At 41.8% G+C, this 21,289-nt stretch overlaps 2 protein-coding genes across 2 annotated transcripts in view; one reads left to right on the forward strand and one right to left on the reverse strand.

Moving 5' to 3' along the window:
• COL10A1 (collagen type X alpha 1 chain) overlaps positions 1 to 5,748 on the reverse strand; it is a 74,491-nt gene extending 68,743 nt beyond the window's left edge. The window contains exon 1 of the mRNA XM_075063434.1: positions 5,522 to 5,748. The gene's annotated coding sequence lies outside the window, so the exon portion shown is untranslated. The remainder of the gene's footprint in view (positions 1 to 5,521) is intronic.
• The window catches only part of NT5DC1 (5'-nucleotidase domain containing 1), a 279,569-nt gene that overhangs the window by 118,168 nt on the left and 140,112 nt on the right, over positions 1 to 21,289 (forward strand).

Below are 21,289 nucleotides of genomic sequence, written 5' to 3' on the forward strand. Positions count from 1 at the left end.
AGGACAAGTGCCGAGTCCTGCACTTAGGACAGAAGAATCCCATGCACTGCTACAGACTAGGGACCGAATGGCTAGGCAGCAGTTATGCAGAAAAGACTTAGGGGTTATGAAGGATAAGAAATTGGATATGAGTCAATAGTGTACGCTTGTTGCCAAGAAGGCTAACGGCATTTTGGGCGGTATAAGTAGGAGTATTGCCAGCAGATTGAGGGATGTGACCGTTCTCTATGATTGGTGAAGGCTCGTCTGGAGTACTGTGTCCAGTTTTGGGCCCCACACTACAAGAAGGATGTGGAAAAATTGGAAAAAGTCCAGCAGAGGGCAACAAAAATGATTAGGGGGCTGGAGCACATGACTTATGAGGAGAGGCTGAGGTAATTGGGATTGTTTAGTCTGCAGAAGAGAAGAATGAAGGGGGATTTGATAGCTGCTTTAACTACCTGAAAGGGGGTTCCAAAGAGGATGGATCTAGACTGTTCTCAGTGGTACCAGATGACAGAAGAAGGAGTAATGGTCTCAAGTTGCAGTGGGGAAGGTTTAGGTTGGATATTAGGAAAAACGTTTTCACTAGAACAGTGGTGAAGCACTGGAATGGGTTACCTAGGGAGGTGGTGGAATCTCCTTCCTTGGAGATTTTTAAGGTCAGGCTTGACAAAGCCCTGGCTGGGATGGTTTAGTTGGGAATTGGTCCTGCTTTGAGCATAGGGTTGGACTAGATTACCTCCTGAGGTCCCTTCCAACCCTGATAGTCTATGATTCTGTGATTTCTTCTAATAGACTTAGAGGAAAAGTTTGAAGGATATTTGTGTAAAGTAATGAGTTTACTTTAAAACTAGATTTTTTTCCCTTTCCACAATGGGAACTCAACATTTGGGATCCTAAATATGTTAGAAAATGAAATAATCATGAAGAATCAAACTGTTAATCACCAAAAGAGTACACAACCAAATAATCAGTACAGGACCACTGTCAGAGGCCAGTGGAAAAGGGTCAAAACTAGGGAATCAAATGACTGGAGGTTTTGAAATGACCCATAGCTCTACAAAAGTTCTAAGAGCTGTAAGAGAGATTGAGAGTTAGTTAGGGTGCTAAAAGATCAGTGAACTGGATCTCCATCATGTCTGAGTTCCCCAGTAGAAAGGGGTTGCAGCTTCCTTATCCCAAACTCTCTGGCCCTGTTATAAATGTTCCTCAGTACCTTTCTAACTTGTGTCACCAGCAAAAGGTCCTTGGTGATCTTATGCCAGTGATTGGTCAGGTGTTGTGGAGTTCCTCTTACATGTGCCCCCTTCTCTGACCTTCTTATGTTTTCCAACAATGCAATCCCTCTCCCTTCCCTTATATGGAGGTCTCGTGTGATAAGCTGGTGCAGGAACTGGCTTTGCTACCTTTAACAGCTTTTTGCCACTGGAGAGTGACCTTGTGCAAGAATACACCCCCTTGCTGTTTCTTATCAGGTGAAGTTTACTTGGCACTTCTTGAATAGTGGAAGGTGTACTTAGCAGACTGAAGAATCCAGCTCAGGGTGATAAACAGCATAATTGACTCCAAAAAAGCACCCAATTGGCTGATAAAATAACTTGTAAATTCTGATAATTCTGCTAATTTAATATTGTTAACTTCATTGAGCGATATAGTACATGGAAAATTACTTGCAACCTCTAAAAACTTCACTGATGGAGTGACCTTATACTGATGGAGTAACCTTATATCTCTTAATATATTTTTATAAATATCCAAGGTATAATGTGTGTCTTGTGGGACCTTGAATGAAAATTGTCATACAACTTTAAATATGTGCAGGTGACAGTGTACATCAAAGAAGACGTAGTGACCTGGACAAGAAATTGCATATTTATCTTTATTTTGGTATGAGGGCCAATACCTCTGGGAAGTGCATTAGGTTACAGATACAGGATAAACTGAATTTTAGGGCTTCTGTGTTCAGTGATGTGGTTTTGCAGAAAATTAAGTTATATGAATGGCAACTATGTTGTAAGACATACATACATAGCTTCCATGGTGGTGTGTGTCCTCCCCTCCCATCTCCCCATCTGACACTATTTTCTTTTTGTGCAAATATGACAAAACTGACAGCAGAAGAAGAGCCATCAACATTGCATGACAAGCCGTGCTAAACAACTTTAGCAACCTCGAAGTCTTGGGGCTTTGAATTTAGCAAGGCTGCATGCCATATCAAAGAAAAGTTGCTGGCACATCCTTTTTAAAATGAAAAGAAGCAATCCTGGTCTTCATGACAATCTGGCTGGGACTCCATGTTTATTTTCAATATTCCTGTACAAGTAAAAACTGTCTGCTAAAGATTACAGTGTGGTAGTTTCCTTATTACAAAGAGTTTGTTTTTTTTAAAAAAAATTACAGGTTGGCCTTTTTGTACGCTAGAATAAAATCTTATTTTATTTAATGGTATAGGAAGTTGGGGGACTTAAGCATGAGCTGGAAGGGATGAATTTAACATAATTAAGTGCTTTGCTGAATTTGGACTGTAGTGTCGCCACTCTTACTAAAGAGTGTTGCTGTCTTTACATTTTCTTATAGGTTCTCCTTTTTACTTTATTCTGGAGTGATTAGTTGCAGGAGTGAATTTTTGGTGACTGTTTTAAAGGTCACTGTTCTTGGTGCAGATCTCCATCTGTCTATTTAGAGACTTATGTTATGCTTATTACTATGGTGGGCTGAGTATTTCTGGAATTCTCTGTCTCATAGATTCTCTTCTCGATAAGACTTTGATGCCTCTTTGTGACAAAGGAAGAACAGATGGTGCTTCCTCCAGATCCTGTTAATTTTAAGGGACTAGCTAGGTTGGGTCATCTGATGTGGTCCCTCTCCTAGGAAAAGGGTCAGACCTTATGAAAAGAAATACTATTGCAATGGTCCAATCAGTGTAACAACACTTAAGAGTGAAATGTATTATTTTGGATCACTACAGGATTACCTGTTTTAAATAAGAGACAAAATCCAGGATCCAAACTGGAGCTCCAGTTCAACAAGGTACTTAAGCTGTGCCTAACTTAATGCATGTAAGGTGTCCTATTGAAATCATTGAGACTACTGAGACTTTTCAAGTTAGCGTGCGCTTAAGTATATGGCTGAATTGGGCCCTTGGATCTCCCTTGTGGCAGCAGAACTCATTGCCTCTGAGTCCCTCGGGCAGCTTAATTTTTGAGTGTTTCACTATATTTCCATTCTGCCTCATCATATTGGTCACTTTTACTGAGTTTGTTAGTGTGATAAGTGATTTGAATCAAGTAAATTTTTAAAAACAAATGTCAAACAACTTTAAGGTCCTAATTTTCCAGCTAAAAGAAGCCCCAAGTTATGGCTCTTCTTCCTTCCTCTATCTGTCTTTCTTCCCATTAATATGGCATCATGTTCACATTCAGGGATCCCTGCTGTATTATACTGCAATGCAATGGAGTACAGCTGAGAGCTATAACTATCATAGCTGTTTTGTTTTATTTTTCAGTGTGTATAATTGCTCTTCAAAGTCTACTTAATTACTCTGCTTTTTGGTTTTTTTCCAGGCATCTCCATTTCAGTCCATGTCCCAGCACTTCACAGTTAGTGTAATAAATTCTGACCCATCTTGAAAGCCCAATAGCAAGGACTGAAAAAAGAGATGCCTCAAAACAATATTTTCTTTTAAAATGCAACATATAGCCATAACAGTATAAAGAAGCCATTTATATGAGCCATTCAGTCTGTAGGATGATGAAGTGTGATTGTTAATATCAAACATTCTAATAAGTTCTTCAAAGCTGTCGCAATAAAATGTTTTGTTCCAGGGGTGGAGAAGGTACAGACTGTTCACCAAATTGTGGCCCTCAATACAGCTAATGACCACTCTCTCACTTCTTAACATAGAGATGAGGCCCTTAGACAAAAGGTCCCAGAGTGCAGCGCTCCACCTGATCTGAGAGGAGGGAAATGTATGTTCTGACCTGCAGGATTCTCTTAGTTGCATCACTCTATTAAGGATAAGGGCAGCTACAGTTTGCTTGATTTAGTGTAAATTAAATCTGGCCTTCACACTCTGCAAATCTGCAAATTGCCAACATCTCTTGTAGTGCAAAGTTTAAGCCCTACTGTGGTAGTACATATTCTGAAGGCACTGTTAAAATGATCTTAGGGTGAGTTGTGATGATTCCCTCAGAAAAGTTACGCTTTATAATTTCAGTCCCTATTGTAAATCTGTAACAGTGTTATTGTGAAGGTGCTCTGGAATCTTCATTGAAAATGTATTTTTTCTGTTCATGAGCCAATTTTCAAATCTTAAAACTCAAGGGATTTTTAAATGGAGTGACCCTAAATCATTTGCTGAAAAGTTTCCACTCCAAAGTAAGGATTAAGTGGTATTTAAAATTCAGTTTTTTTAAAAAGTTGCTGTTTTTCAGTAGAGCGTGATGAAAAAAGCATCTGAAACCACAGAAAGTTCCTCTCTCCCCTTTTGTCCATGTTATAAAAAAAACAAAACAGCCAAACTCATGCAGAAGAAAAATTGAAAGGAGAGGGGGAGGGGAAAAGCTTAAATACCAATTGTCAGTTCAAACCATTTTTTAAGGTAAAATAATAAACCCCTTAGAAAGGGAGTTTGTAGTTCGTGGTTGGTATATCCTTAACTTCGTGCCATAACGGGTGTAGTTTTTTTTACTCCTTTTGGAGCATTAGCATTGTTGAAGCATTTAAATGAAATGACTTGCAAACACATTGAAACATAACGGAAATTAAATATCATGTTTTCAATTAAATCTTTCAATGTAACAGGTTCATCCCTCTTTTTGTTAACAGCGTTGTACAAAGACACTTTATGTAACAAGCATCACTGAGGGGCTCTGGAATATTTTGAACCTAAGTCTTTTGAATTCACAGGAATTACCCCATGTTAATAACTCAGCAAATATTGTAATTAGGCTATTAAAAATCTATCATGTGATTAATCTGAAAGGAAAGTAGCACTGTTTTTAAATAGTCTAATAACTAGATCATAACCCATTATCAATTTGAAATGTATCCCATTGGAAACGTGAGGGGATTACACAGCAGAAATAGGGTTTTTCATTGTCTGTGTGTACATCATATGAAGAAATATTAAAGGCGTATGAAGGCTCAGTAAATCATTTTGCTATTCAGACACTGAATTTCAGATAAGTGGAATATTTGCTGGTATTTTTGCATTTTGTATCATATTCCGAGACTTGAAAAGAATGGAATGTCTTTTTCCTACTTGCAGTAACATTTATTGCTTCTTATTCAGCGCTTGCTAGTAAAGATAATAAAATGTGAGCATAAATCAGCCTATTTTAAGAGACATCTTGTTTTATATAATCAACTTAGATCAAATACATTTTGAAAGAAAAATATTGTGCTGTTTTACATTCATTTCATCTGAAAATAACACAATTACTTATTCTTTTTATTTTTTTTTGTAACTGCCATGTATTTTAGTAATTCCCCCCCATCTTTCTGGATGTCTGACTACATGACTACATTCTCATCCTACCTTTTAGCTGAGTGAAAGATGTCTTTAAATAGAGGGGAATGCCTGCTTGCTGGATGTCACGGAAAGTTGCCACTTTCTCGGAGAATGGGTGCTCCTCTTGCAGCAGTCATGATTCACAGAATCTTTCAGCAGGCATTTCAGGAGGGTTAAAGTGAGGGCAGCTCGCTAATTCAAGAGCCTTGTTTGGTAGCTTTTGGATTTTTTAACTTTTTATGCAAAGCTAAGCTGAATCATATGCTGGCTACTGAATGATAGATCTGCCTTCTGAGTCAGTTCCAGGAGAGAATAATTTTCTGTTTCCCAGCAGTTAAATGGCTCTGTATGAGAGGTGGAAGGGGACTGAGGATTCTTATTCATCTGATCCCATGTGTTAATTTAAAGAGTATGACATTTATTTTGGCATACATCTCTATGCTGGGATGGGATTAGTATGACTTGGAAAGCAAAATCTCTAGTGTTTCTAATTAATCAAAATTATTTGTATACGTTAAGAAAAAAACCCACTCTGTCATTATGGTGTCTTCCCATGTTTATTGCTGTGTTCACGTTACAGTATCAAAGTTCAGATTTCAGAATTGTTTGGATAATTCCTGGGAGGTCTTATTGCTGATTCTACATCTGTCTTCCATCTTTGTGCTACTATGAGTTTTATATGTACAATGTCAGCCAGATTTAGGATGTACAGGAGCTTTGCCTGAGTAAAGAGTGATGGTCTTAAGAGAATTGACTATAGGTTTTAGAGTGGGACCCATGGAATAATCTCTCCGGCCTCTCTTTCCTCACTCTTCCCCATTTGAGCTGTCTGTTTTGGAACCCTGAGTATCTCCATTTGTCATACACTCCTCCGAAGCCCAGGTCACAGCTGTTTGTTCTATGATCAAAGAAGATTACGTTGGTTCTATTGTAAGTCCATCACCTTTTCTCCTTAATTAGCTGGAGAATGCATAGTCATATAACACAAGGCACTTCTTTATCATCAGAGAAAGAGAGCTTTACCTCTGGAGTATTTTCAGGCTCTGGTTCTGGGAGAAAGAATAGGACCAGAAAATCAAACTTAAATCTCGTGAATGACAGTGCAGTGGTGTGCATTAACTGTGGATCACTGAGCTGGTTTAAAAGTCTTTCCTTAAAGTTACTATTTAATTTTCACATTTTTATAATGTGATGAAGTGGGCCTCATGAAATACTGCATCTTTAAGTGAGTGCTGATACAAAAATGAACAAAACATCATCGTGGTTGCTTTTATGTAGTATTACAAATGAGTCATAGAAATTGCAGATGAAAGATACCATTCTTTTGCCAATGCAGAATATTCTCTACAGTACATTCTTAGAGATGGGCCAAAACTGGAACTTCAGATCAGAATACTTGGGAATTTCAGATAGGTTTGGATTCAGATCCCCAAATTCAAACCTGCCCGCATGGTTTTGGTTTTATGTTGGATCCAAAATGGGAAGGGGTTCACTTTCCATTTCTGGTTCACATTTAGCCCAAATTTTGTCAGAAGAGTTCCGTAGAAATTCTTTTGTCCTCGGATGGAAAAAATTCTTTTAAGAGCTGTTGATCTGCCTGATTGCCCTGTCAATACGATGCCATCTACGTTGAACCCAGACTCTAGCCCTAATTCTGCCTAGAACTTGAGCTCTGTATTTAATGCAATCTAGACATGGCTTGGAACGCTGCCTTTCTACCCACCTTCATTTGAGTTTCCTTGAAAAATTATTCCAATTGGATGAATCTGAGTGGAATTGTCAATTTTTAACAAGACTATTTTGAAGTTAATGGGTGTAATTCTGGCCCCACTGAAGTCTATGGAAGTTTTGCTATACAACCTTATTTTGGTCCCCTTTTGCATATGCACTGTGGCAAAGCCTTTAATCACATGATCACACACTATTTTATCCACATGGCACTCAGGGAATGAATCAGGGTTGGTTAGTGAATGAGGCTGGGATCTATAGGACCTTTGCCTCATTTGCTGAAGAAGTTGAAAGGTTTGTAGTAAACGGTGTGGAGGGTTGGAGGAAGAGAAGGGATGGTCTCCTGGATAAGACAGATGAAGGATTCTGTCCCTGCTGCTGTCACAGAATTCCTATGCAGAACAAGACTTTGCTCTTGATCCACTTGAGCTCGGTGGCAAAACTTCCAGTAATATCAATGGTGCAGGATCAGGCTCCGAATCCTTTAAATCAAATGTGTTGCAGGTGGCTGCTAATTGTATGCTCCTCATTTTCTAAGTGCTTTATATTAACGCACGTAAGGGCCTGAGTTGTGGAAGTACTGAGCACTCACAACTGCAATTGAAGTAAGTGAGAACTCTGCCCTGAGTGTATAAAGTGCCATAAAATGCTAAGTATTCTGAAAAATAAGGTCCTAGCATCTTCAAACGGTCACCCAAAATGAGTGGACACTCCTGACCCTAGTGTCTCTGTGCCTCAGTTCTTGACCTTATAAAATGGGGATGATACCACCTCATCTCAGAGGAGTAGGGTGTAGATAAATTCATCTAATGTTTGCCAAGCACACACCTATTAATTACAGTAATTAGTGTCACAGAAAAGCTAGTGAGTAAATTGATAATTCTGTATTCAGAGCAGTGTGTGAAGGGTATGCAGAAATAAGACACCAGACAACATACTGAATGAAGAGGATAAAATGAAACATTGAATAGCTGCCTATTTGGTGAGCACCATCTGTTGTATGCACTGAATGAGGCAGGGGTCTTTTGAAAAAAATAGTGTTTGATCTGGTAATTAAAGTCTGTATCATAATGCAGATGCACAACAGGGCTAATTAAGGTTGCACAGGAAACCTTAATACTGACATTTCCTACATTTTCAGTGCTTGACTTTGTAATTAATGTTCTTTTAATGTAGGTTTCTTCTTTTTTCTTATTTAATTCATTTACTAAACTTTTTAAAAAGCAAACTGAAAAAACAAAATTTCCATCACATAGAAACACATTGACTCCCACATTGTGTCATCAGCAGGACTGAAACCTTTACATCCATAGCATAGATCTCTGCCACTGCAACTAGTGGAGCAATTGATTGTCATTTTATACATGGACCAGCCATAAATGGAGATGAACATGTTGTTTGCCAGTGGGATCCATAGGTATTTGCTGATAGCAAAGGAATGTTGAGACTCAGGAATCCTGATTTATTTCCCAGGTCTGGTGGTTACAGACCCCTTTGCTCCCATTCCCAAGCCTGGCTCCTTCTAGTCTGCTCCCTCCAGCATGCCTTTGTCCACTCCCTCCCATCACCTGGCTCTTGTCAGAGTCCTCCTCTGTCACCCTCCCCTGGCTCCTGGCTGCTCCCATGCCTCCCTGATGTCCATATGTCTTCTCACTCCACTGCATTCCAGGTTATTTTCTTTTCCAGGTTGATTGGTGCCAGCAATTAGAGCATTTGAAAGATAATCTGTCTTTCAATTCTGGTGCCTCATGCCACTTAAGTCACTGAGAGGAGGAATTGCAGTGACTTTTCAGCTTGGAAAAGAGACGACTAAGGGGGGATATGATAGAGATCTATAAAATCATGACTGGTGCAGAGAAAGTAAATAAGGAAATGTTATTTACTCATAACACAAGAACTAGGCATCACGAAATGAAATTAATAGGCAGCAGGTTTAAAACAACAAAAGGAAGTATTTCTTCACACAACATACAGTCCACCTGTGGAAATCTTTGCCAGAGGATGTTGTGAAGCCCAGGACTATAATAGGGTTCAAACAAGAACTAGATAAATTCATGGAGGATGGGAATGGGCGGCAGGGGATGGGATGGATCACTTATGAAAGTTCTGCTCAGCCCTGGATGGAGTTTGCTGAGTTGCTCTGTGGTGATTTCAAATGTGTAGTCTGGTTGGTACATAGGAGCTTTGTGAGGATGGACTATGCTCATTACAGATGGAAACTGTGGAGAATTTAGCTGCTGAACCTTACGAAGCCTCTACTGCACATGTGCAAACTGCAAATTAGGATAGATTTTCACTGGAATGTCAGAAAGGGCAATTCTTAACACCAGGGCAATGCCTCTGCCAGATTTCAAGTCCCTCTCCAAAGCACAGCAGTGCTGGAGCTTCCCAGTGAAACAGTTGTAAAATGTTTTAACATCCAAGAAGAGTCCAAAGTGGATTGTTTGAGTGGACAGAAGAGTGACCATAGTGGAAGTCATGAGGACTTCATAAGCCTACCAAAAACTTTAGTCATCTTTGCTAGGAGACTCTTTGCATGCAAGCACAACAGCAAAACAAATATATATATACTTCTTTAGGAGGAGAGGTGCATTTATCCCAAATGCCTTCCCATTATTGGAAACTCCAGCAAGAAAGTGCAACAGTGCTCATAGTGATTTCTTCTTGGGACACACAATTCTCTAACTGAGTAAGCACGCAATGCTTGCTACGGGTTTCTGCCTCACAAGACAGGATCTGTTACCAAGGGCCTATTTCTGCATCATGAACCTGAGAGACTGAGCCTGTCTGCCTGATTTTTGAGAGGAATAAACTTTTAGTCAGAGTAATCAACACTTTACTTGCTTCCACAAAGTATCTTTCTCAAAATTTTCAGAAGTGAGTATTGACTTTTGGACCTCAAGTTTTGGGTACCCAGTTTGAAAAACTTTAAAAGGACCTAATTTTCAGAAACTGCTGAACACCCCCTTTTGAAAGTCTAGCCTTTTTAAGGTGTCTCAGGTTGGCCATCCAATGTCACAAGCTAATTTTGAAAATCTTGGCCTAAATATGAATAGGATTAGAAAATTAATGAGGCAAAAGTCTTCCAACTTCTCCTTATAACAGTGTTGTTTTTTCCTTTGTAAAGAGTTTATTTGCATGGTATTTTTGGAATCAATGATAGGCTCAGAACCAGACAGATTTTTAAAGTAATATATCTTTAAAATAATATTTGCACAGGAAAATAATTTGTAAGATGAGGCAAAAAGACAACAACACAGTGAGAGGTGAGAAGTAGTTGTAGAAGATGTGCCAATAAAAACATTTTGTTTCATGGGATCACTTGCACAAGCATGTGCTGCCCCATTGTTTTACAAAAAGAGTCTTCATTTCCTAGTGGATAGCAAACTGTGAACATCTACGTGAAAGTAATACTAAAAGGCACATTTTCAGGGTGTTGCCTGTCTAGTTCTACTGTACTGAAAACTATTGCAGGGCTTAACCCTGAAGTCATTGAACAAACAAAACTCCCATTGATTGTCAGTGGGGGCTTTGTTCATATAACGGTTCAGCATTGTGCTATAAGGATATAACTTTAACTTGAACAGGCAGAGCAGTTCAAAATTAAGGCTGAAATGCTGTCCTTTGTTCATTTTGCTATGCTTACGTTACTGTTATTGAAGATTTTACCTGCCATATGTCTTGCATATCATGCTGAGTTAAGAATTAGTTTTCAGCCTTCAGTCTTGGCACCTCCTTTTGTTGGTTTATATTGGGTCCTTAATGTTATGTTGACATAGCAATTTATGAAGTTTAATTTTATTTACAAACAAATTAGATAATCATTTGTAGATTTCTAAGATGTTATATTCATGACTTTTCAGTGAGATTTGATAAGTATTGATGTGTATTAACATTAGAAAACATTAAACCTGCTAATGACTCATCTTATTTCTACAAAAAGGCTGTTCCTGTTAAAAGATCTAACAGGATATATCATATGCAGGCACCATTTGTAAGAACCGAATTTCATTAGATTATTAAGATGTTTGTGACTGAAACTTACAACTTTAGTAAATATTGTAAGTAGCAGAGTGCCATTCCTGTGCTGTACTCAGGAGCTTTCCTCCTATCAATTCAGTTCTTTTTCTTTTTTTTCCTTTCTGTCACACCTCCCTCATTATTTTGGCTACTACAATACATTTTTGTCAAAAAGAACATTTTTGCAGCATTCAAACTGGATTAATCTGACATCTGGAAACTTTTTCCCAAAACTGAGCACTCTTGACTGATACTGTTTTGACCCTGACTGCTACATGTTCTTTCATCTGTATTATTACAGAGTAGTTGGCTGTCTTTGTGGGAATGGAAGCTTTCTGCCCTCTAGAGCCACATTGCCATCTCCTTTAGTTTCAATAGTATTGAAGGCTCAGTACCTCTTGTTGGTAGGTACACTTGATTGTTAGCCCTTTCCTTCACTTCAAATATTTTTTTTTCTTTTTACCTTCCAGAAAGGAGGGACAAACTACTAGAGTGTCACACATCCTGGCCATGCGTGCCAGGACGTCCATTACTTCAGATCAATTATTTTTGGATCTCTTCTCTATTCCATTGTAAAGAAGTGGCTTTGCGGTGATGGAGATTCTCCTAGCAGAGTGGAGCCTCAGTCTTGTTGGGGACCTCTGGTCACTACTGTAATACAATTAATAAAATAATAATTGAAAATCCATGGTAGTGATACAGGTCTACTGTATATTCTCCTCATGATACATGCATGCCACTCTACTTCCATTAACTCTGAGGGTACTTACGGAATATCATGATGGCTTTGTTCTCTAGTGCAAGTCTAATGTTTTAGTCACAAAATAATCTTAAGTAGGTAATATCTTAAAAACTTTTATATCACCGTGATAAATAGAAAACTGAATACTGGCTCAGTCTTTATTTCTCTCATTCTCTCACTCCAAAACTTCTGTATTTTCCTTGATTCCAGAAGTAGTAGTAAGGGGAAAATAGTTCTTCTAAAATATGTCAAATGTTTCATATTTAAATATACCGTTTCACCAACAATATTCTTAGACCATAGCTATTTTTTTTAAAGCACTGGCTTACTTTGGAACAGGCCTAATACTGTAATCATCTTGCAAAATCTTTGACTCAAAAGACATTTTTTTCTTCTGTGTGGTCTTTGTATTTCAACGTGAAAGTAGAGAACACTTTCCTTAAAGCAAACTTAAAGAATGCCATCTTTATACCAAGATTTTGTTTGATATACTGTACTGTAGGAAATGCTGTCAGCATTAACTTCTCAGCTGAACAAATTCTAATGTCCATCTTAACAGAAAAACACATGTCTGGCTGTTTTGTGCTGCTGAACAGCTCCGTAGGGAGTCATTGCAACAGAGTGTAAGTTATAGCACCTTTGCTTCATACCTCCACAGCTGCGCTGCGCTCAGCTCAGAATCAGGACCAGGACTTCATAACTTTGTCTGCTAAATCATTTAACTCAAAATGTGTTACAGTACTACTGGAATCTCACCTCATCCATGTACTCTGATTTGCAGAGACTCTCCTTAGATCAAAGGCTCGCAAAACAGACATCACTGTTGCAGCTCTTTGATAACAGTCACTCCTGTCATCAACTCTGGAACACAGAGCTCTCTGAGCCCATTGCGCTTCCCCTATTCCTTCACTGGCTCAACCCACCTGTGGGCCCACCATCACCGACACTCTCTCCTTGCTCCTCCTTCCTGACACCACATCCAAACCAGCCAGCCTCCATTCTTTTTCCAATTGAAATCTGCCTCAGCTCCCTCTGACCCACCACTCTCCTCTCCTTCCCTCATTCAGCTAGCCAAGCTGAAACCCCCCTGAACTCTGCTTAATTGGACCCCTCCCCCCACAGTGTATGTAGTTGTATATGTACACACACATGCTCACTCTCCTGCTTCCAATGGTGCTTCTCCTGTCTACCAAGCTGGGGTAGAATCCAACACCCCCTTTTGTCACATGCAGCCTGCACCTCCAGCCCTAAACTTCATTCAGCCCTCCTCAGCTCCTGTCAGTCACTCCAGAACCCCTTACCTTCCCCTCTGCCCCACTCTAGGCTGTTGCTACAACCCCTTATCTCCCTACTCATTTCCCTCCTAGACGTCCGTATTTCCTCATTCTACTCTATACATCATAAAAACAGCCATCCTGGGTCAGACCAATGGTCCATCTAGCCTAGTATCCTGTCTGCCAGCAGTGGGCAGTACCAACACCACGTGTTTCATTCCAAAGAGCACCAAGAGGGAAATGCAGGAGAGATTCTATCTTGTGAAAATGTTTTATGCAATTTAAGCATATCTCAGAGTCTGTAGACAATCTTAGACCTTCCTAAAATTAGTTAGGCTGATCCAAGGCTTTAGATTGGTTCAATCTGCCTTCAGGCTTTACAACACATAAAACTACAAACAAATTCTGAAAAATATGAGTGGAGCAGGGGATAGGTAGGATATCAGGAGGTTGTAGAAGGATGTAGATTGAAGCCGCAACATGTAGCTGCTTAACCTGAGTTAAACAAGGTAAAATTCATTCATTCTTAGTTTCGTGGGAATATCTTTTCACTTTCACTTTGGAAACGACAGAATAAAAAAAAAGTGGGAAAGTTTATTCTGGAAGTGTGAAAATGCGAAATGTTTCCAAATATCTGCTCTGTTTAAAATCCTTTATTGAAACAATACAATAGTAACATCGAAAACTTTTTCTTGTACTCATACAAGTAGGAAAGGTTATACACTGGCAAGTTTTTCTTCAGTGCTTTAAGGATAGTAAGAATTTTCCATTCTAAATCTTTCTGCCTGTTAGAAAATTCCTGCCAAAATATACCATGTGAATTAGCTTGGATCTGTGGTTTGTTCACTTGTCAAATTGCTTATGTTTCATGACTGCACTTTCTTCCTTTCCTTTTTTTTAATAAAAAGTATTTAAATTTCATCAAAAAAAGGGTAACGAGGAAAGGAGAAGCTATTCAAATCGAATACTTTTGATTTCTTTAATCATGCTATTGCCCAGTACCAAGATATTACAAAACAGAAAATACATGGGAGTATGAATTCTTTTTCATGGCACATAAGAACAGCCATACTGGGTCAAACCAATAGTCCATCTAACGGAATATCCTGCCTCTGAGGCCTGGTCTGCACTACATAGTTAGGTCGACAGAAGCTGCCTTAAATTGACCTGTTAGTGTATGCGTTTACACTACTGGGACCTTTACGCCAACCTAAGGCCTTGTCTACACGGCAGAAGTAAATCGAAGTTATCTAAATCGAATTTATAAAACCGAATTTATAAATTCGAATTAGAGCGCCAACACCACGAATCTCAAATCGAAGTTGTGCGTCCATGGCCCATGTCTTACTTCGATTTCAGGAGCAGTGCACTGTGGGTAGCTGTGACACAGCTATCCCATAGTTCCCACTTCCTGGTTTTCAGCCCAGTGCCTGCTGGGACCAAAAACATTGTCCCGGGTGCTGCTGGGTACAGCTCACCCCCCCGTTTGTGAAAGCAGCAGCCAACCATTCCGCGCCGTTTTTCCTGGGGTGAGAGAGCAAACGCCATAGGGGACAGCAAGCATGGACCCTGCTGAGACCATGGACCCTGATGGACGCGAGACCAGTAATGCAATCGTGCAAGTTTTAAAACAGCTCGCGCACGTCTCGTGACTGTCTATGCTGAGCCGATGCCTGAAAATTCAGGAGGGAGAGGGGGAGGAGGAGGTGGAGAAGGAGGGGACAGGAGGAGGACTTGGAGTTTGAGGAGGCAGCTGCGCACGTGCGACAGGAGCGATGTTAATGATGGTGATGAGAACGACATAGAGAGTGATCTCTCCCTAAGCCCAGCAGGACCCAGCATTTTGGAGAGCTACTGCTGGTAATGGGTCAGCTTCTGCCATTGAACGCCGATTTTGGGCACGGGAAACAAGCACAGACTGGTGGGACCGCATAGTTTTTGCAGGTGTGGAGAGGGGAACACGATTCCCAGTGGCTGCATAAACTTTCGCATGCGTAAGAGCACTTTCTTTGAACTTTGGTGGGACTTGCTTTCCCCTGCCCTGAAACGCCATAATACTGACATGAGAGCAGCTCTCACTGTGGAGAAGCGAGTGGCAATAGCCCCTCTGAAGCTTGCAACTCCCAGACAGCTGACCGGTCAGTCGCGAATCAATTTTGGAGTGGGAAGGATCTCACCGTGGGGGCTGCTGTGATGCAAGTAGCCAAAAGCAATCGTTTAGGCCTGCTGGCTACGCAAAGTTGGGTGACTCTGGGAAACGTGCAGGTCATAGTGGATATGGCTTTGCTGCGATGGGATTCCTAACTGTGGAGGGGCCATAGATGGAACCTCATATCCTATTTGGCCCCAGAGCACCAGGGCGCCGAGTAAGCGTGAACCGCAAGGGGTACTTTTCATGGTGCTGCAGCACTTCTTTGGTGGATCACAAGGGGTACGTTTCACCAGCATCCACGTAGGGATGGCCAGGAAGGGTTCATGACGCGCGCGCGAATCTTCAGAAAACAGTACTCTCTTTTAAACGACTGCATCAAAGGAATATACTTCCCAGACCAGAAAATAACAGTGGGCGATGTTGAGGAATGCCTGTGCGTTATCCTGGGTGACCCCAGCCTACCCCTTGATGCCGTGGCTTCATGAAGCCATACACAGGCAGCGCCTGGACCAGGTGCTCAGGAGCTGTTCAATACAGGCTGAGCAAGTGCAGGAGATGGTGGTAGAGTGTGCATTTGGGCGTTTAAGGGGCGCTTTCGATCATTACTCACTCGCTCAGACCTCAGCCCAAAGAATGTCCCCGTAGCTATTGCTGCTTGCTGTGTGCTCCACAATCTCTGTGAGAGTAAGGGGGATACCCTTTAGTGGTGGGGTGGGAGGCTGAGGCTAATCGCCTGGGCCTTCTGACTACGAGCAGCCAGACCCAGGGCGATTAGAAGAGGCACACCAGGAGGCGGTGCGCATCAGAGAAGCCCTGAAAAAGTGTGTTTTCAATCGGCGGGCAGCAGGGTATGGTGTGATTGCAGTGCTTTCTTGCCCTTGATGAACACTCCCGCCTCTATTGGACATCCCTGTAAGCAACCCAGCGTTCCCCCTTTACTTACAGCTTGCTGCAGGACTTTCAAAAATCAAACCCCACCCTTTCATGTACATGTGGCTGAAGGAAAAGAAAGCCAGTATGTTTTAAAAATCATTTAATCTTTATTAAACAGCTCAGTTTGTTATTGGGCTTTTAAAACATGCGTTCATTTTTAAAGGATGCATTCCTGTAATAAAAGCACCCTCCCCGCCTTGGATGTATGTGCTGATTAGAAAGGAACTATATTCAGGGGAGGCACAGATTTATCTAGGTATCCCGAAAGCTGTGCTTTGGGAGGAGGGATCACAGGTAAAGGAAAAAGCCCATGAATATACATTTTCAGCTTCATTATCAGGGCCTTTTGGTTGGCTCTCCATGGGGGGAGTGTGCTGGTGCAGGAAGCCTTCCCCCACACGCGTTCTAACACGTCTGCGTGAGGGGATATGGAACTGGGGAGCTTGGAGGGTGATTAAACATGGCTGGCAGTGGCACTCTGTAACCCCGCTGCTGTTCCTGAACAATCAACATGCGTCTGAGGATATCAGTGTGATCACGCACCAGCTCCAGCGTTCCATCAACGCCAGCGGCCTATCTTCCTCCTGCACCTCTGATTTCCTGCCTGTCTCCTTGCGCCACCTTCTCTTCTACCCTGCCGGTCTTCCTCTCGCCCTTCTCATCTCGAGCGTATCTCCTGTCCTCCCGTTCACTGGGCAATCTTTCTTGTATTTGCTGATCAGTTCCTTCAATCCACTATTGATGAGCTGTGGTTAACTGTGGCTGACTTCCATGACTTCGGAAAACATTTCGTCTTCTCGTTCCTCTTTTTCCTCTGTCTCTTGGTTGTAGCCTGGCAGATGGGGTAGTGAGTAAAGAACACTGCATCAGCTGTAATGGTGGAGGTAAAGAGACGAGAAGTATGTAAAAAGATACATTTCTTAGAACAATGATTCACTCAACTCACACAGCACAAAATCTATGCAAACCTTACGCAGGGACATGTTGATGTTCACTGCAAGGTCACATTTTTCATCTTTTAAATACTGGGAGACTCTGTCCCTGGGCTCAGAGCAACAGTACAGATTGCAGCCTTGCTGCGTACTACCATTATAAATTTGCTTCCAAGCAGCCATGTAAGTCTTTAATGTTTGTCTACACCCCTTCCTGCTTAAGAGCAATCATCGCAGCGCAAGTCCCTGCCCGGCCCCAGGCTACATTCGAGTGGCATTCAGGGAGCATAATGGGCCATGTTTTCTCTCCTAAACTGACAAAGCAATTACTTATTTAAACCAGGTCACCAATGAACGACAGAAACTCTGGTGAAGGAATTACAGCACAAGAGGCAGAAGTGAATGTTTAATGCCTGTGATCAGAGCCTGGCGCTTATGCATCTATGCTTTGTGAAGCAATGATTCCAAATTCAGGCATGCCAGTGCCTGGAGGCGGCAAAAGCATCTTTCAATTGGATGGACCGCTAAGGCAGCAATTGCCCCCAAAATTTACATGGAAAAGGCACTTTGATTTCCTGCAATATCCCCAATTCATGGAGATTGTCTTGGGAGGATTTTCATCTGCATCCCAGACATGTTTAAGGAACTTTTTCAATGTAACTGTAATGGCTTAAAAAGAAATGACAACGCAATGCTTAAAAATTGATAATTAAAAAACGCTAGTTTTTAAATATGACTGATTTAACATTTATCACCGCTGGTCCCTTCCATGGCTTCCACTTTATCTGTGATAGTGGCTTGATTAGCCTGCTGCAAGGTTAAATCTTGGGTCAGAAACAACTCCTGGCTGCTGTGGGGGTTTAAATTTTGAGAGCTGTGTGGTATCAGCAATTGTCTCCCTCATGTACCTCTTCCCTGATCTTCCCCTCTGCAGAATCCTCAGCCAACAGTTGAAACTTGAAATCAGGTCATCTGAATCCACGATTAAGGTATGGGTCGACTGGTAGCCAAAGCCCCCAAAAATTGCATGTAGCTCTTGCATAGAACCTGCCATTGTTCTTAGGAGCAACTCCAGAGATCCAAAAGGCTCTTCTGTGGTTCCATGCTGGAGCTCTTTCTCAATTCTCAGGAGACTGCATTTTTAAAGGCTGCAGCGTGATTAACTTGCTGCTTCAGAGCCCCACAGCTGGGACAAAGCAGGGGAAACTGATTCAAACCTCCACGGGTCTTTTCCTGTTTTACCTGGCCAGTGCATAGGAGTTTTGAGTGCTGTCCAGGAGTGGTCAGTGGTGATCTGTGGGATAGCCTCCTGGAGGCCATTAACTTCGATTTCCGTCCACACTGCACTAAATTCGAATTAGTAAATTCGATTTTAGGGTTACTCCTGTGGTTTAGTAGGAGTACTAAAATCGATTTAAATAGCCCTTTAATTCGAATTAGAGGGCTGCGTCATGTGGATGGGTGCTCCATAAATTCGAATTAAAGCCTTTTAATTTGAATTTAAGGCCTCGTGTAGACATGGCCTAAGTTGCCTCTAATGGCAACTTCTGTTTTCCAGCTCTGTGAGAGGCATAGCACTTAATTTGATTTTCATGGGTCGACAGCGAGGTAGTGCAGACACAGCGTTGTATAATTTGACTTAATTGGCCTCCAGATGGTGTCCCACAATGCTCATCTGCAACCACTCTGGAGATCATTCTCAACTCTGCTGCACTGCAGCCAGGTACACAGGAAACAGCTCCACCCTAGCTAAAGCCCCAGGAACTTTTGAATTCCCATTTCCTGTTTGATCAGCATTGGGAGCATGCCAACTTAAGCACAGCTGGTCATGGAGACTCTACACCCCAAACACACTCCAGCCTGGTCTACACAGGAGGTGGTGGATCTCATCATGTAGGGGAGAAAGGCTACCTGAGGAGCACACAGAAGTGCCATGTGAAAATAAAAGAACTTTTCCAAATGTACCATAAGGCAAGAGAGGTGAATAGTCATTCTAGTGCTGAAACCCACATCTGCCAGTTCTGCAATGAGCTGCATGCGATTCTTGGGGCTGACCCTACCAGTACTCCCAAAAGCAACATGGACACATCTCAGGTGTGTGAGTCTACGGACAACAAGGAGGACAATATGGTGGATGAGGAAGAGGAGGAGGAGGAGAATGGGATACAGGCGAGCAGTGGATCCATTCTGCCCATGAACCAGGAAATATTTTTAACCCAGGAGCCCTGTGGATCTCAGGACATCATGGTGGCTGACTGTGATGCCGGAGAGGGCACCTCTGGTGAGTATACAGTTCCAATCAAATTCCAGTTAAACTTCAGTGGGCATGCACATTTGGTTTCATTGCATGTTTACTGTGAAGAAAAAGCAAGGTGCTGCAGGTCTTTGTTTCCATGAGGCCACTCCAGCTGTGCAGAGGGTAGCCCTCGGAAAACACTGTTTATGAGGACTGTGATAGCCCAGGAATCCTCCATGGGGATCTCTAGGAAACTTTCTTGGAGGTACTCTGCAATCCTTTGCAGAAGGTTTCAGGGAGGGCAGCCTTATTTATTCCACCATGGTAGGACACTTTCCCATGCAACTCCTAAATTAATTCTGCTGGCATCATTTAGCAGCATAAGGATCAGGTTTATACTCAGATTCTTGCAGCATCTCCTCCCTTTCCACCTCTGTTACCCTCAGGAGACTGATATCACATAGGGTCACCTAGGGGAAATGGAGGAAGTTTTTATTAAAAGTGCTCATACAGCAAACAAAAGAGCATGTAGACACACAAACACCCCAGGTCTGGATTGCCAAACCATACTGCTGCTAATGTACCTTTAATGTGCTCAGCATGAATCAGCATGTCATTCAAGTGGCTGATAGAAGACTGAGGTGGGCTTCCTCTGTTTTTCTCCCACCCTGCCAGAGGCCCCCCATGTGACCCATTCTTAAACAACATCCCGTGTTGCTAGGGGGAAGGGTGATTGTTCAAATAGCTACCTATGCTACTGACATGAGTCTTCCATAAACTTCAGGAAAAGTGCAGTCTCCCCTGACTCAGGGGCCTACTCACCATGGCTGGAACAGTAAAACAGATCACTGAATGGGTAGGGATTCTGATTATGTTATGGCTTGCACCTAGTGTAATAAGGGGTTTGGATTTTTTTTTTAAATAAAAAAATCTTTGCTCTGGAAACATTGTATGTATTTACAATGGTTGCTTTGTTCTTTTCCATGTCTTAAAGCTGGAAATGTGTCCTTTGGCATGTCATCAATACCTGTACGGAGACTTTCGCTGACTAGGAGGAGGAGAAAGAGAATGCGGGAGGACATGTTCACCAAGATAATCAGTGCCTCAGGGACAGCTGACACAGAGGTCAGAGGCTGGAGGATTTCACTGTCTGAGAAGTTAGACATGGACATAAAGAGCAGGAAAGTATCCCAGGAACATGAGCTTGTGACACAGGATGAGATGTTTCAGACTATGAGGGACCCATCAGACACGTTGAGGCATCTGGTTGAGCTGCAGGAACAGAAGCAGGAGGGTAGAGTCTCTCTGCAACCCCTGCTGAACAGCCAGCCAACCAGCATCACCTGGCTCACAACCTCCCTCCCCAAAAAGTTCCATGAGGTGTTGGGGGAAAGTCCATTATCCCTTGCACACAACTCAGAGGGAGGGTACAAGGAACAGAAGGTGCCCATTCACAGACCCTTGATGGTCAAGAATGCAGTGTTATGTTACACAGGTGATATTGTTTCTCCCTCCCAAGCTTATAACCCCTTTTTCCCAAGGTTACCTTTTTTTCTTTTCTCTCAATTTACTTTTGTTAGTTAAATAAAATATATAGATTTGAAAAATAATTGTTGTTTATTGAGTAGAGGTAGGGAGATGGGGGAGGAGGTTTGGCTTTACAGGGATAGTGATGCAAACAAGGTGAAGGTTTGGGAAAGCACAGTGAAGACAAGCAGCTCACATTACTGTGACTCATTACTGAAACATTTTTTCAAAGCCTCGCAGATAAGCAAAGT

Source organism: Chelonoidis abingdonii, chromosome 3, assembly GCF_003597395.2.
Source record: "Chelonoidis abingdonii isolate Lonesome George chromosome 3, CheloAbing_2.0, whole genome shotgun sequence".
NCBI classification, from domain to species: Eukaryota; Metazoa; Chordata; order Testudines; family Testudinidae; genus Chelonoidis; species Chelonoidis abingdonii.